Source organism: Macaca fascicularis, chromosome 5, assembly GCF_037993035.2.
Source record: "Macaca fascicularis isolate 582-1 chromosome 5, T2T-MFA8v1.1".
Lineage (NCBI taxonomy): Eukaryota > Metazoa > Chordata > Mammalia > Primates > Cercopithecidae > Macaca > Macaca fascicularis.
The window spans coordinates 178549661-178567406 of NC_088379.1; the positions used below are offsets into that span (position 1 = coordinate 178549661).

Sequence of the window (17746 nt, forward strand, 5' to 3'; positions counted from 1 at the left end):
CCTTACTCCTTATACAAAAATTAATTCAAGATGGATTAGAGACTTAAATGGTAGACCTAAAATCATAAAAACCCTAGAAGAAAACCTAGGCAATACCATTCAGGACATAGGCATGGACAAGGACTTCATGACTAAAACACCAAAAGCAATGGCAACAAAAGCCAAAATTGACAAATGGGATCTAATTAAACTAAAGAGCTTCTGCATAGCAAAAGAAACTACCATCAGAGTGAACAGGCAACCTACAGAATGGGAGAAAATTTTTGCAATCTACTCATCTGACAAAGGGCTATTATCCAGAACCTACAAAGAACTCAAACACATTTACATGAATAAAACAAACAACCCCATCAAAAAGTGGGCAAAGGATATGAACAGACACTTCTCAAAAGAAGACATTTATGCAGCCAACAGACACATGAAAAAATGCTCATCATCACTGGCCATCTAAGAAATGCAAATCAAAACCACAATGAGATGCCATCTCACACCAGTTAGAATGGCGATCATTAAAAAGTCAGGAAACAACAGGTGCTGGAGAGGATGTGGAGAAATAGGAACACCTTTACATTGTTGGTGGGACTGTAAACTAGTTCAACCATTGTGGAAAACAGTATGGTGATTCCTCAAGGATCTAGAACTAGAAATACTATTTGACCCAGCCATCCCATTACTGGATATATACCCAAAGAATTATAAATCACGCTGCTATAAAGACACATACGCATGTATGTTTATTGCAGCACTATTCACAATAGCAAAGACTTGGAACCAACCCAAATGTCCATCAGTGACAGACTGGATTAAGAAAATGTGGCACATATACACCATGGAATACTATGCAGCCATAAAAGAGGATGAGTTCGTGTCCTTTGTAGGGACATGGATGCAGCTGGAAACCACCATTCTCAGCAAACTATCACAAGAACAGAAAACCAAACACCACATGTTCTCACTCATAGGTGGGAATTGAACAATGAGACCACTTGGACACAGGAAGGGGAACACCACACACTGGGGCCTGTTGTGGGGAGGTGGTAGTGGGGAGGGATAGCATTAGGAGATATACCTAATGTAAATGATGAGTTAATGGGTGCAGCACACCAACACAGCACATGTATACATTTGTAACAAACCTGCACGTTGTGCATGTGTACCCTAGAACATAAAGTATAATAAAAAAAGAAAAAAATTAGATTGAATAAAGTAATACATGTGAAGTAGTTTATAATAGTGATTGGCACGTAGTAAGTCTGCAATAATTGTTAGTTATCTTATTATTTTTATTAATATCATTATTATAGAAACAAAGTAAGGTAAAGTATAACTTTAAAAATTAGATTGAGTAAAGTAATACTTGTGAAGTAGTTTGGCATAGTGATTGGCATGTAGTAATCCCACAATAATTGTTATCTTATTTTTATTAATATCATTATTATAAAAACAAAGTATAGAGATGATCTGAAGCTTTTCCTCTTGTATGTATAGTACGCTACCATTTGCTTCATTCTCTAAAATGTTACATTTGAAAAGTATAGGGGAAACATTTGAAGTAATTGGAATGGTTTTTTCAAAATTAGCTTGCAAAGCCTGTAACAACTAATATGGATAAGTTAAGCGATAGCTTCACAGCGGGAAATTTTCTTTTGGTAGCCACAAATTAGTTTTCACTGTATTTCAAAAGAGTTAGAACTTGCTTTGCGTATTTGTACTTAGAGTGTTCAAATCTAGTTTGGTCAGCTTTGCCATTTCCATCATCAGTTATACATGTAATGCAGATATACATGTCTGGGTACTAGAGCTTACATAATTTTGAGATGTCTCCTTAAGAAAAAGGGTTTGGAAAGAACCGTTTCTAGTGAGGGGCTCTGAAGCTTAACCTTCATTAGATTCATGATAAATTGTATTCTGCTGTTGGTATTTAAAACTATTCTCTAAGGTCAGATCAATCTAAATTTGTTTTGCTCTACAAGAATGTACTCTCTTTTCCGTGCCACTTTCTTGCTTTCTCTTTAATCACTTCATCTTATTAGGCATCAGAAATACAGCTTCTATTGGTTATAAATATGTTAAGTCCTTTGGGAACAAAAGTACAATGAAAGAAATAGAAAAGAACATATATTAAATTTCTTTGGGGATAGTTGTAATTTCTGTGGGTCTACATTTAGGTCTACTAGATTTCCTTTCAGCTTACTCTCTTTTAAAAAATTCTGTTGGTAGAGTCATGTGCCTATTTTCTTAGCTGCCTCTTAAGAAAGCCTTAAGAAAATTTCATGATTTTTTAAATTCCACAAAAATACGTTGAACAACTACTAAATGCCATGCACCATGTCGTCCCAAGTTAGTAATTTACCTACACTCCCTTCTGTTCTGCCCTCACAGTACCTTATATTATCTTTCACAGCTTTCATTCTCTTTCCTGCCCTCTTCTGTTTGTCTTTAATATGGTCCTCTGTGGACTTGTGGTAGTGTCAGTTTTTCTACTATGATACACTAGTTTCTAGGTGATAATTTGACCACTGTATTCTTAAACATCGAAGGATAGCTTTAATTGATTTAACTACTTGGCTTTAAGCTGCAGTTCAATGTTCAACTGATATGATGGCACCATTCATAAGGGAAGAAAGTATAAGTCAAATGGGAGATGGGATAAGTGCTCCTATCTGACATCTTGATTAGTATGAATTATGTGAAGCTTATTTAGTAGTTCATAAGTTCACATCAGCAATGATAACAGTAGCCATTAGTGATGACCCTGAAAACTTGAGCCTTTAAGAGCTAGGATTTTCTTTGAAGTTCAGGGCATCTAGTCACCAAAGTTCAACTTTAAGACAGGATGAGAAGTACAAAGTGGAATCTGTTGAAAACATCAATGGATCTAATTTCCTTTTTCACCATCATGCTTCATAAAGTTCTCAGGTCATTTTCATTAGTTATGGAATTATGATACAATATGAATATTGAATAAAAGTCACCAATTTTATTTTCAAAGAAGAGATCTTAGTCCATCTTGAGAAGATAGATCTCTGTAGGGCAGAGGGAAAAGGGATCATTCAGTTTTCCTAGAACAGGGTATACAACAATTTCCACAGAGCTGCCTTGTTCAGTTTTCCAATGATCATGGAAGGACCCTATAGAGGAATAGTAGACTATAGTCATTAGGCTGTAACGTGTCCAAGACATAGCTATCTTTTCATTAGTCGGTAGTGTTTCTCATGGAACACTCTCAGATCATCTGTATCAGGATCACCTGGGATAATTATTAAAAATGGACATTCCCGGACCCTACCCCAGATCTACTATACCAGAATCTCTAGAGATGGGTCTTGGAATTCTGCATTTAACACTGTTTCTCCAGCTACTTGTTATATACACTAAAGTCCGATAATCAGTGCCTTCTGAGTGCATAGTTTTTAATTCCTGAAGGATTTATAAAATTTACTTTCTTATTCATATGTACTAAATGAAAAACTAGAATTTTTATTTTTGAACAAAGGAGATATTAGTGAAAGTAAACCTTGGTGGACCCATCCCTTCCAATGAAATGCTTAGCATGCCCATGGTGAAATTAAGTCCTAAGAAAAAAGAATTATATAATTACTCCTTTTATCCCCCCAAAATTCAGTTAATTATAGATCTCGAGGATTGCTTGTAGCGTAACATAATTGAGGTCATTCGAAATGGCATTCTCAACTCTGATACTCCACAATGGTCACCAAGAGCAGATTTGGTGGCAAATTGCACACCCAGAAGTATACCTGAAATATCATAAACTTCTTAGATAGATGGTGGTGGTTACATGTTTCCTAGTGTACTAATTATTTGACTATGCCAATCCAGTGTAAAATGTGTCCAAACAGAAATGTAACTGGATGCCTGGTGATATGGTTTGGCTGTGTCTCCACCCAAATATCATCTTGAATTGTAATACCCATAATTCTCACGTGTTGTGGGAGGGACCCAGTAGGAGATAATCGAGTCATGAGGGTGGTTCCCCCATACTGTTCATGTTGTAGTGAATAAGTGTCAAGAGATCTGATGGTATTATAAACAGGAGTTCCCTTGCACAAGCTCTGTCTTTGCCGGCAGCCATGTAAGATGTCCCTTTGCATTTCCTTCGTCTTCTGCCAAGATGGTGAGACCTCCCCAGTCATGTGGAACTATGAGTCAATTAAAGCTCTCTCCTTTATAAATTGCTCAGTCTCAGGTATGTCTTTATTAGTAGTGCGAGAACAGACTAATACACCTGGGTATAACTTAGTCCAGAGATGCTCTACACTGCTGACAGGTTGCAAAGTGGCTGAATATGGAGTTTAGTAATTTTAGCCTGAGGGAATGCCCTGTTTTTTGTAATCTCCATTGAAACTCCTCATGATTGCACTTAGGCATTCCATGTGTTTGCAGATCTATTTTTGTCTCTTATAATCTTTACATGAACTCTCTTGTGCTCCTCTTTCCTCAGGGACTGGAGTTTGATTCCAGGCTCAGACTGTTTATTAATCCAGTTGCTTTCTTACAGAAAATAGGGAATTCAACATAGAAATATAGAAGAAAAACCACAGAATGAATGAGGAAGTGTGGCTCTACAACGATAGCTGTGCAGATGATCTAGAAAGCAAGCAGTCTAGATTCAAGCAGGCTAGATGGCTTCAGGTAGGCTGTCTTCAAGAGGACAAAATACATGAATACCCAACGTGTTTTAACCTCTTGAAGCAATTGGTAGTGTTTTAGGCTGTTCTTTGTTGCTATAAAGAAGGACCGAAGGCTGAGTAATTTATAAAGAGAGGTTTAATTGGTTCATGGTTCTGCAAGTTGGACAAGCAAAGTGCCTGCATCTGCTCAGCTCCTGGGGAGGCCTCAAGGAGCTTTTACTCGTGGCAGAAGGTGAAGCAGGAGCACACAGGTCACAGAGCAAGAGCAGGGACAAGAAAGAGCAAGGGGGAAGATGCCACACGTGTTTAAACAGCCAGATTTCCTGAGAACTCACTTATGAGAAATCTGCCCCCATGATTCAGTTACCTTCCTCCAGGCCCCACCTTCAACACTGGGAATTACATCTCAACATGAGATTTGGAGGGGACACCCAAACTATATCATTTATGATTGTGGAAAACTAAGAGGAGCAAATTAAGATGATTATTAACTGAAGGAAATAAAAATTGTACAAGAAAAACAGTCATGTTAAACTACATGGCTTAGCTCATGAATAACCTTCATACATAAAAAATAACATGAAGAGTGGATACTGATGTAACTGAGAATGAAGACACAGCTAAGGCAGAAAGATGAGACACTGAAGGCAGATGTGCACATATGAGTGGGGAAGCTGGGAGGGCTATCAATCAGATGAAACTTTATTTCCACAATAGGAAGTCAGTAGGTATCTAAGATTCAAAAATCAAGAAATGAATTATAAGCATGCTGGTTAGGAATATGAAATGAAGATCAAAATAAAAGGATGGACAGGTTGAAGTTTGTTGTTTCTGGGGAGCAGAAATTAGAGTGTGGTAGGCAAGTGGTAGGGCACGGCTATTTTTCATATAGACTTAAGGAAACTTGACTTTCTGTACTATAAATTGTACAACTTGAATAAAAATAAAAATTCTACACATGTTACATAGAACTCCTTCTTCAACAAAGTCCCTTCTCTCACTCTTCCTACTGATGAGCAAGTTTAGATCAAGGATACTGCACTTCTCTTTCTAACCAGTTACTCTGTTCACCTGAAAATCTAGCAAAAGGCACCAGTTTTTACGGATGTCAGTTTCTTTCAAATCAGCTTTTGAAAACAGTGTTAAAACATTTTCGTTTAAACTTTTCATGGCTAAGAACAATATATTATACCTCTACTTTCTTTGGACACTAGATATTGAACTGTTTTGTAGTTTTTATTAATACCTTATTTTGCCTTTTTATTTGTGAAACTCTTCAAAGGCTACGAATGGAATAGGACTTACTGTTAATATGAGCTATCACAATCATTAAATTGAGTTAATTTAACACTGTTCCAAAGCAAAGCGATGTGTTTTAGTTTTTAAGAAGACTTATAAACATGTTTTGCTAATTTAAGAGAGGAAGATTTCCAACAAACAAATACATGAATATGAAAACGTCAGCTAGCAGGTGTTTTGCAGGAATTGCAAGGTGGTCTGGAAACAGGGGTTCCATTAGATTGGGATGGCCAATTAATACGCTTTAAGGAGGTTACTTTTAAGCTGAACCAAAAGGAAAAGGAAGAGACAGTCAGCTGAGGTTTAGAGAAAGAAGTTTCAGACAGAGGGGTCTATGAATGCAAATATCCTACAGGAGGAACAAACTTGTCTCCAGTTTGGGGACAGCAGAAGGTCAGTGCAATTGGAGTCAAGCCAACAGGGGAATGAGGCATGAGATAAAGTTAGTGGTGTAGGCAGGAGCCAGATCGTGGGGTGCTGGGTAAATCATCTGCATTTATTTTTTTAAAGACAATGGGAAAGCTATCAAAAAGTTTAAGAATTTAGGAGATGCAGTTTTGGCAGAAGTACCTTATACCTTGGTATAAGAAGTTTTTTTTTTCTCCCTCTTCCCTTCTCATTTTCTTTCCTCTAACTTTTTCTTTGTATGTTAATAATATAGAAGTCTTATAGAAATAAAGTCAAAATACTTACAATATAGCCACTATCTACTTTAATGACAACTCTCTCTCATCATCACCCTTTGAACTATTCTTGTTTTTACTCCCCAGGCACCTCCTTATCTATTAAGTGAATTCCTTTTGATCCTTGGAAACTCATCTGGGTGTCACTTTGGTTAAGCTTTCTCTGGTCTTTTTAAACATAATTAAGACATTTTATACATGGACTTAGCATAGAAGTTATGATATTGTATTATGAATGTGGTTCTATTCACATTTTCTTAACTGATCATAAGATCCTCCTACCCTAAATAACATGAGTTTGACTTGATAAGGATATATGCTCTTTCCTTAGGTCTCATGAATATAACATGATGCCCAGTACATGAAAAGCATATAATAAGTGTTTGTTGGATGACTGTGGACAGTTCAGTCGACCAGAAAGTGAGTAGCAACGTGGGGAGTAGAATCGAAGTCTTGACCTACAGATAGACCAGAAGCACTTGGTCTCCTTGGTTACTGAAAAACTGTCATCTCTATCTATAGACATTGCACATGTGCCACTTTATGAGGATCAATATCACGGCTTCATAACTGATGAACAAATAGATTACAGGTGGGGAAAGGGAGAGATCTCTGCTAGCCCCCAGTTTGTTCCTGGTAGCCTGAGATAGCCTGGTCTTTATCCCAATGTGTCATACATATATTGTCATTTTCCATGTGAGCCATAGGATGGAAAACAGTTGACAACACTACATATAACCTGAAGGGGGCATACTGAACGATTATCAAAATAGTGGGTTGATTGCAAGAATGAATTGGCAAAATTTTACAATCTCCACTTAGCTAAAAAGAATAGTGCATGTATGAGTAATAGATATTTCTGCTTGTTAGGGCCTATATACAGGATCATAATTTTCTCCCCAGAAAATTTCTAAAACAGCTTTGCCTTAAAGTAAAAATTGATTTAGAGTCAATGAAAATTATACAAAACGTTAACTCCAGTTTTTTTTTAAAGTTGTTATAGTTATTTCTGATTTATGATGAACAGGCTAAAGAAGAAATCTGTTAAGCTTTGAGAATTTTGCTCTGATTACATGAAAGCAGGAAAAACAGCAAACCTAACTTTTCCTTGCCCAGGGGTGAGCTCATTTTGTTAAAGGTAATATTCACGATAGTTCAGATTGGCATCAACTCGAGTAGGGCCGGCAGGGTTATTTTCCATTTGGCAGACTTATCTGTAAATGGGCAAATTCCATATGTAGACAATTATTTCTGGAAATATAAGTGTGTGTGTGTGTGTACTTATTGAGAATTCTCATTAATTCATGCCAATTCTGTGAAAAGGAGTCTACATTAATTTAAAAAAAATCACAAAGTACTTTGTTACTAAAGGAACATGTAGTAATTACTTTAATGACTACACATGGCTGTGGTATATTCTTTTTTTTTTTTGTAAGGTTTCTTCCTGAGACTTTTTTTCTCTAATCAAGTGACAAAATCTACTAAGGTTTACCTTGGTAGACCTTTTCTTTGCTAAAGTAAGGATAAACTTGACCAAAGTGCCTGTTGACATTTTTCTACAGATATTAATATAACAAAAATATATTTTTAGGTGAGGTATTTTCTTTCTTGGGTCAATTCTGGAATATACCAGAATTTAATCAATTAGCTCAGGGATGTGAAATGAGTGCAACATGATAGGAACATTGTTTTTAATTTCAAGAATATAATTTTATGGGAGAAAAACTGAAAACATTTAACAAAGTCTTTTTTTTCAATCCAAGGATGCCTTTCTCAGTCACTCAATACTTGTGATATGACATTAATCTTGCTTTTCTTAAATTACATTTTCAGAATCACATTTTCTTTTAATATAATTCAAAATATTTAATATTGCGATGGATGTAGTTTCTTTATAACTCCTTATTCAAAATGAGAAAATAAATTTCTGAGTTATGATCTTGATGTATTTTATATTTTTTTAAAAGACAACTCAATTAGATGAATAAGGCTTATTATGTTTATATTTCATGATTTTTACTCTTAAGAGTTCTAAACAAGGACGATAACATGATTCTTTTCATGAAGAGTTTTTTTAAAGGGGACTTTTGTAGAGAAAAATCACACACTTCCTTGTGTTACACAGCAAGCATCCTGTGTGTTATTTAGAGATCCTTTATCATGGAGGGTGGTCCAGTGGTAATTTACCACGGAAAAAAAAAGGAGTGTACAAAAATTTAATTATTATTTGACCTCAAATAATTATATGCCACTAAACTAATTAAAGAGCGAATTAACAATGTGCCACTAATGGGTAGTCTGCTGTTTGCATGACTCACTCATCTTTCGCAAAGAATAAGTGATTTGTATTAGAAATGAGTTGTTAAGGATGTTTTGGGGGATAACTATCGCTGTCATTTCTATGTTAAATCACAGGCCCAACCTCTGGATAAAAAGAGACAGGCTTATCATGAGCCAGGGAAACGGCAGCCCTAGCCTGATAGCTCTGACTCGAGGCCTTGTTTAAAAGCTATGACTCAGTGCAGGGCAGCCAGGGAACTCTGGTCCTCTCAGTTCCTTCCAAACCAGCCATTCAGCCTCTAATGTTCAGGTTGCGTGCCTCATGCTGATTATTTCTGTGAAGTCCATCAGAGTCAGCCTTATTCTCCCAAGCATTCATCTTCATTTCCAAGTGAATGAAGGGGGATTTCAGTGGTACTACTGTTCACAGAGCAGAGCTAATAGTTCAATCAGAAAAACAAAACAAAAACAAAAAAATCAGCTAAAGAAACTGGTAGAAGAATGTTAGTTCTAACATAGAGGCTTTAAATACATCAATGTGGAGTGTATGGATGTTTGTAGTGAGTGTGCTCCTGTAGCTTGTGCAGTTTATTTTTATGATGAGGATCAAAATATCCATAAGTATGAACAACGATTTCCTATTTACATGTATTATTATTGAGTGGATTTTTTATTTTTGTTCTGTCTCTTTTTATAACTTCCCATATGACTTCTTTTATTCATTTCATCCCTTCCAGTAAGTAAATTACAAAGACTTTTTTTTTATTACTTCTTTATTCAACAACCTATAGTTTAAGGTAATTGGTTGATCAAGAGGCAACAACCTAGCTCCAGTATAAGTCACATTATATTTCCGTCAACAACAGCACAAATGTGATAATAAATTGCTGTTGCTGGTGCACAGACACAACAGGGATTGTGGCTTACTAGAAAAACTATATCCCTGGTGGCAACCTTGGAATGTAAACCCAGGGACAGTCTATTACTACCATGCTTAGAAAGAAGCTAAGTTGGAAATCCAGATTTTTATGTGAATTCAATTGACTTTTAAAGGTTGGCAACTAATTTAAAATTTTAAACACTGTGCAGACCAGCAACCAATTTGCAAGCTATTTCTGGCCCACGGGCTGCCAAAATCTGAACCCTCTGATTTAAGCTCTGAAGTTTTAATGGCATCCTTTATTTCACTTTAATTAACTGAGAAATGATCCTCATTTTCTATTACTTCCCCTCAATAGAAACATTGCAATAAACAATAGAAAGGTTGGGCCAAATATAACAACCACAAGTTTTTACAAATAATTTGATATAAACCAATTATAGTTACCATTTTATAAATGAGAAAAGAGATGCTTAGAGTAATTACATGATTTACCCATTAGCATGAAGCTGGTGGAGTGCATCCCCCCTAAATATTAATACCAATCTTGTTTTCTTTTCAGTTAACTTGCTCTGTGGACTGAATTGTGTCTCCCCATCTCCAAATTCATATGTTGAAGACCTAACCCTCAATGTGATAGTATTTAAAGACAGGACTTTTAAAGAGGTAATTAAGGTTAAATGAAGTCTTAAGTGTGGGGCTCTAATTTGGTAGGACTGGTGTCCTTATAAGAAGAAAAAGGGAAACCAGGGGCCTTTGTACATAGAAGAGGCCACAGAGAGAAGATGGCCATATGCTAACCAAGGAACGGAGCCTCAGGAATTACTAGCCCTGCTCACAACTTGATCTTGGATTTTCGGCTTCCCCAACTATGAGACAATAAAATTCTGTTGTTTAAGCCAAAGCAGGGCAAACCACCACAGCCTCCTCCACTCAAAAGAACAAATACTGATTGCTTCATATTTCCCATAAGCCAATAACATTCCAATCATCCATAATATCAAGTTCAAAATATTTCTATGGAAAGAAACCGATTCTGTGGACATTTAAATGTCTGATCTTGTGTAGCATATGCTAGGATATAAATACATTTACTGAATGAATGGTTGGTACTAAATACTGTAATGTCTGAAAATCTTGGTGTGATTAAAATGTTTCCTTTTTCTCTTTAATGACAAACACTGAATTGATGTAGACATAAATGTTAAAATTCTTCAAAAAGATATAACAAAAATGCAATCTTTTTCTTAAAAGTAATAATTTAACACAAACTGTTTATTTTATTTAAAGTATGAGAAGGTTGCTATTTAGACTTAGTACTATATTTAATTTCACCCAACCCAATTTAATTTTTACTTTTTCCAATCCTGTTTTCTAATTATACAATTTAAACTTAGTTTTGAAAGTGGCATTTCAAAAAAGCTAAAACAAAACTGGAACATTGCATTATAAGAATAAAAAGATAATTAAATATAGACACCTAAAACGTCCTATCAGCATGACTATACAGTATTAAAAATAATCAAAATACTACTTTATTACAAATTATATGAAAAAGTAAGTAGCTAACATGCTCTTAAGTATGCAATGCAGAAAACAAAATATGTTATTTGGAATCAATCACAAGAAAATGTTATTTTGATTAGAAATTGAATTTTAATAATGAAAATTTTCAATTTCTTTCAGAATAAGAAAAGTGAGTAATACAGATGAAAAATTGTCCCATTTGGAAAAAATTTTAAGGTACAGACCTGGATGAAGGTATTATATTACAATCTAATGTTAGAAAAAAATGAAGATTAAGAAATGAAAATGTGTCCTAATGTAGTATTCTTTAAGAGAAATGAACTATTTGCAAATATATAATCAGTTATTTAGAATAGTAAAAATGTTTTTTTACCCCCAAATTAAATTCCTATGAAATTAAATTTTATAGTAATAAAAAGAGACATTTATTCCCATGATATACAAATATAGGCTATGCTTACTGTATATATGTAAGTGACAGGGAAACTGGAAAGAGTTAGTGGGGAGAAAGGAGGAAAATGCCTCAATTTATAACAGATGTTTAAAATGCACCTTGGGATACATTCATTATGGACATACACAATTAATCCTTCAGAACCTGCTGCTCACATCATGCTTTCCTTACCTGTTCATTGGTTTACACCTGCACATTAGGAGTGCACCTGGTTGAAATGTGAGTGACTCCCAACACCAGCTTGTTAAATCTTTTCCTATAAATTTTCCTCTTTAAAATGTAGCAAAATAAATTTAGAAACAAAGAAATGCACCTACATAAACAAGTAGATCCCTGAAAAGCATAAGCAGCCACTGAACTCAACCAAAAAGCACAGGTGGAAGGAGAGTTTAAAGGACCTTAGAGCACTGTGAATGTTTTTCACAGCATCACAATTACAGAAACACCTGGTTCTGCAAACGGGCTGATCCACTGGGAAAATTTTCCAGTGTTCAATGGGCCTCAGAGTGGCTTTAAGATATCAAATGGGGGCTCCATGCTGACATCGAATTAAAAATATCTGGGATCCCAGGCTAAAGACCTTCTTGGTAACTGTTGTTCTGTCCACTAAATAAGTCTTTACTATGCATTTTTAGTGCACCTATTAGTAGCAAAACTCAAAACATTATGAAACTTGCCTGGCCTTTGGAGAACATATTGAAATTAATATCAACCATTTCTCATATGATGTGAGATCTAAGAAATCATTAGGCAAAATAATTAGCCAAACTGCTGTCTCGATAGAGACTTATTATTTCTCTCTCTGTGTAAGCTACAAAGCTTAGAATAACGACTTCATTGAGAAAGCAATGTGGTGGAAATCAGATGTCACAGATTACCCTGGTGACATATCAGTTGGTTCCTGATCATCTTTATTTCAGTATAACTTTAAATGCAGGATAACATAAATATCTGTTATGCTTTATTACATCTTGCATAATTATAATAATAACTATAATCACTAAAAATGTATCTTTTTGCTTATTGTTAATTTTATGTGCAGTGTTTAATTTGGTAGTAGAGCTAGAAGATGAGAAATTGCTAAAACCTAAACAATGTTTCCATGCATAGGGCACACATATGATAAAGATATATAATTGATATTTTTAAAGTTTCACTCTTAGTTTCATACTTTGCATCAGTTGAGAAGTGATGTAATCTTATCCTAGCAAGTACAGAAATGCTATTTAATGTTCTACCTTCTGACTAAAGTCTTCGTGGTATGGATGCAATATTCAGTTTTGAATATTGCTACTTTTCAGACAGACCTCCAGGCATTTGTTCATATGTAAATACAAAACCATGTGTACAACTTTCAATATAAAAATAAATAATTCTGGATTGTTCTCTGCCACTGTCCTCTTTGTTGATATGAAAAATAAGGAATTGAGTAAATATCTTCCCACTGCTATTTCAGGTACCTACTCACAGAGTAATATGGCCTCACACATAGCAAATTATGTATTTGGGGTAGAGTGGGGTTTTCTCTGGAAAGTCCTCAAAGTACTGGATTGCATCTGGCAGGTTTTTTGATATAATATCAAAGGAGTGATAGGGGACACAGGGAGGGTCTTCCAAGTTCTTCAGCTCTAACTTTGCTTGAGATGGGGAGACACTGGATATTGTGGCAGTGGAAGGACATGAGTGGTTTTAGGTTTTAACAGTTACTGATCACTGTAACTGTACCAGTTCCTGACTACTGTTTAGAGAAAAGGGAGAAAGAACAGAAGCAGGGAGACCAGCTAGGAGGCCAGTGCTATAATCCAGGAGGGATCAAAATGGCTTGGATTACGGTGGTAGCAGAGGAAATGGTAAAAAGTGGTCAGACCCACTCTGTTTTGAAGGAATATCAGATTTGGGATAACAGATAAGGTGTGGAATCAGAAAGAAAAAGAGGAGTCAAGGATGAATCCAAATTTTGTAGCCTGTAAAACTGAAAGGGTAAAATTGATTTAAACTGATATGAGCCCATGTCATAAAATAATACTTGGGAGCATTATTTTTATTAATTGTGTCCTAATTTTACAATGGCTTGACTCTGGAGGATGAGACTTTAAACTCTTGACTTTCAAGTTAATGCTGAAATGAGTTAAGACTTTTGGGGACGATTGTGCAGGCGTGATTGGTTTTGAAACGTGAGGACATGAGATTTGGGAGGGGCCAAGGGTGGAATGATATGGTTTGGTTGTAGGGACACAAATCTCATTTTGAATTCCCACATGTGGGAGGGACCCGGTGGGAAGTAATTGAATCACAGGGGCAGGTCTTTCCTGTGCAGTTCTTATGACAGTGAATAAGTCTCATGAGATCTGATGGTTTTAAAAACAGCAGTTTCCCTACCCAAGCTCTCTCTTTTTGCCTGCTGCCATCCAGGTAAGACGTGGCCAGCTACACCTTGCCTTCAACCATAATTGTGAGGCCTCTCCAGCCATGTGGAACGGTAAGTTCATTAAACCTCTTTCTTTTGTAAATTGCCCAGTCTCAGGTATCTCTTTATCAGCAGTGTGAGAACAGACTAATATTCTGGGACAAAATTTGACACCTGAATGTGAGGTGCTGCTGTAACAAAAATCTAAAACATGTTGCATTGGTTTTGGTACTGGGTGGAAGATAGGAGCTTGATCTCGAAGAGCATTTTACGAAAAATTGGAAAGGCCTCCAGAAAAGTGTTAGAATCCTAATGCCCTTAGGAGCTGTCAATAAGGGCATGGAAGAAAATGAAGGAAATGCTATTGGAAGCTGGGGGAAGTAAGAGTCCTCTTATTGGGTGGGAAGTTTAGCAGAATTGCTCTTTGCAGTAACATGGAAAAGAGGAAATCAACCTAATGATCTCAATGATAGCTAAGATTTCCAGGCAGTGTTGAGAGTGCCTGTGGAGAAGCGTGAGATGAACTAAAGGGCATACTGTTCAGCTTTCGAGTAGAATTTAGATGGCATACAATGTAAAGGGTGAAGAACAGTCTTTTTTTCCCCAGCAAAATGTTCTCACAGAAAGGGCCTCAGAACAAAGAATAGGTAAAATTTGGAGTTTTTGTTAAGATCTTTAAAAGATCTAAAGTGGTACTTTATAAAACCTTACAGACAGACAAAAGTACCTCTAAGGATCCCAAGGGAATGCCTTTCAAATACCATGACTTCCACAAATAATACAGCTTCTAAGAGTCATAAAGTCTTAGCTCAAAAAGATTGTGCTTATATGTAATAGAGTGACACCCAATATGATTTATTTTTAAAAATCCAACAAATATTTAAAAGTAATTTTTCTAAGGGAAACACCAGAAGTTTGACCTAAAGGAGGCATCTGGACTCCAACTATGAAGGACAGGAAGAAGAAATCTCAGGCACAAATCAGGCCCCTTTGTATAAAAAAGAAAGAATAATTCACAAGGAAGAGCCAGGAACCATGGAGAACAATTCCCAGAGATTAGAACTGAGCCCCTGTCAAGGAACTGGCAAGATGTGTCCAGTTGGATTGCAGAATTGTCTCATGCTCAGTACATTCTCTCCCACTTTTAGAATGGGCCTGTCTATTAATCGTTATCCTATACCCATCTCACCATTGTATGCTGAGTGTGTAGAGGGCAGATGACTTGTCTTTGTAGTTCACTGGTCTTTAGATTGAGAATAATAATATGCAACTTGCTGTACCTGAGGAACTTCACCTGAACAGCCTCGAGTGTACAATCTGATTAGATGACAAGGTCTCCTACAAGCTTGAGTATAGTGGGCTGAGAATTTGTGGGTTTCGGGTGGGGTTGAGTGAATTTTGTATGTGAGAAGGATGTGATTTTTTTGTGGTTGGAAAACAGACTGTGTCAGACTGTATATTCCAAAGCTGACTGCAACAGTATCTCCTGCCTCATGTGTTCTTCTAGAACATTGTGACAATCTTCCTAAGATACAGAGTCTAATTTTCCTTCCCCTGAATTCAGGCAAATTATTGACTCCCTTATAACCAATATATTATGTTGGAGGTGACAATTCCTGTCTTCTGAGGGTAGATCAGAAAAGAAAAAACAACTTTCCTGGAAAATTCATGTTGGAGTCCTTACCAAGTCTGTGAGCATTTTCAGTGTCCTGGGCTGCTATGCTGCTGGTCCCTATGGAGACAACATGATTTCATATGGAAGGTGGGGGTAGAAAGAGAGAAATAGAAAAAGGAAAAGAAAAAGAGGGTGCCTGTTCGGTTCCTAGCTTCTCCAGCTCTATCCACCATCTGACAGCAACCTAATAAAACAGACCTTGTGCCAGAATTACCCAGAGGACCCTTTTCTGAATTTCTAACAGGAACCATGAAAGAGACTATCAAAAAAAAAAAAAAAATTATTGCTGTTTTAAGCCACAATATTTTGGAGATAGTTTTAAAATCAGTAATATACAGCAGAAGAGTCGTCAAAGGAGGGAAACTAGAATACTGAAGCCTCTATCAATTGTGTCTTATGAATAATGTTTGAAGGAATTTGGAGTTTTAACATGAAGAAAAAAAGTATTGGGGTATGTATTTGGCTACATTGTAAATTTCCTCAAAGTCTTCAATATTTATTAATTAATTGATTTGTTTATCTTCAACCATGTGTTGAAAGTCAAACACTTCTTTAAACACTGGGAAATAAGGCATTATTTTCTATGAGTGCCACCTTGGGAGATATGACAGCCATGAAAACAAATCATTATAATACAGTTTTCTGGACAGGATATTTAAAGTATTTATAAGATAAAATGGTGGCATAGAGAGTGGGTAACTATTTGAAAAGTTCAGAGAAACTTAACAGAAGAGATATTACTAACTTAGCCTGCTTTCTCTCTCCTTCCTTTTCTTTCTCTCTCTCTCTCTTTCTCTCTTTCTCTCTTTCTTTCTTTTTGACAGACTCTCACTCTGTCGCCCAGGCTGGAGTGCAGTGGCGCCATCTCACCTCACTGTAACCTCCGCCTCCTGGGTTCAAGCGATTCTCCTGCCTCAGTCTCCCAAGTAGCTGGGATTACAGGCATATGCCACCATGCCCAGATAATTTTGTACTTTTTTTAGTAGAGACAGGGCTTCACCATGTTGGCCAGGCTGGTCTTGAACTCCTGACCTCAGATGATCCACCCCCCTTGGCCTCCCAAAGTGCTGGGATTACAGATGTGAGCCACCATGCCTGGCCCTAACTTTGATTTCTTAAGGCAGACATTAACAGATGTATATGGATGTGTGATAGAACATTCTAGAAAGAGTGTGAGACCTTACTATTTCCCTGTTTTCTTCTCTTCCCGATCCCTGTTCTTTTCTTTCTCTTATTTTATTTCAAAACTTGAAAGGCAATTTTCTTCACAAATATAAGAACTCACCGGTGAAGCATGTGTTGGCTGCTTTGTCTTCTGTATCATGAATTTCTGTTCATATTATTACTTCATTGTTTCTTCACCTTATTGACTTGAACACTAAACTTATATGCATCTTTCTCTAAGTAATGCTTTAGCTGCTTACCACAAAGTGTGATTTATAATGATTTCATTATTATTATATTTTAATATATTCTAATGTTCAAAGTGATGTATTTTCTGAACCACAAAAATCTCAGTGCATGTCTTTTAATAATGTTTTAAATTTAAATTTTTTACTTTTAAACATATTTTTTTCTTTCTCACTGTATTACAAAATTGTTATAAATTCTATTTTGGTCAGAAAAAAATCTATTATTAGTATTTATTTCTATTTGAAAATTTGCATTTTAGCCTAATACCTGGTTAATTGTTGTAAATTATTCACTGTATTTTGCTAGAAATGCCATGACACAAAATGCCACAGGCTGGTGGCTTAAACAACTGAAATCTGTTTTTCAATAATAATGGATGCCGGAAGTCTGATATAAAGTTGTTAGTCAGGTTAGTTATTCTGAGTCTTATCTCCTTGCCATGTGGATTACAGTCTTCTCTGTCTTCACATGGTCTG

General features: G+C 36.1%; 1 long non-coding RNA gene across 1 annotated transcript in view; it reads left to right on the forward strand.

Moving 5' to 3' along the window:
* The window catches only part of LOC102133174 (uncharacterized), a 189783-nt gene extending 172668 nt beyond the window's left edge, over nt 1–17115 (forward strand). The window contains exons 4-5 of the long non-coding RNA XR_012435231.1: nt 6966–7054; nt 10357–17115. This is a non-coding gene — a long non-coding RNA (uncharacterized lncRNA). The remainder of the gene's footprint in view (nt 1–6965; nt 7055–10356) is intronic.
* Nucleotides 17116–17746: the final 631 nt, after the last annotated feature.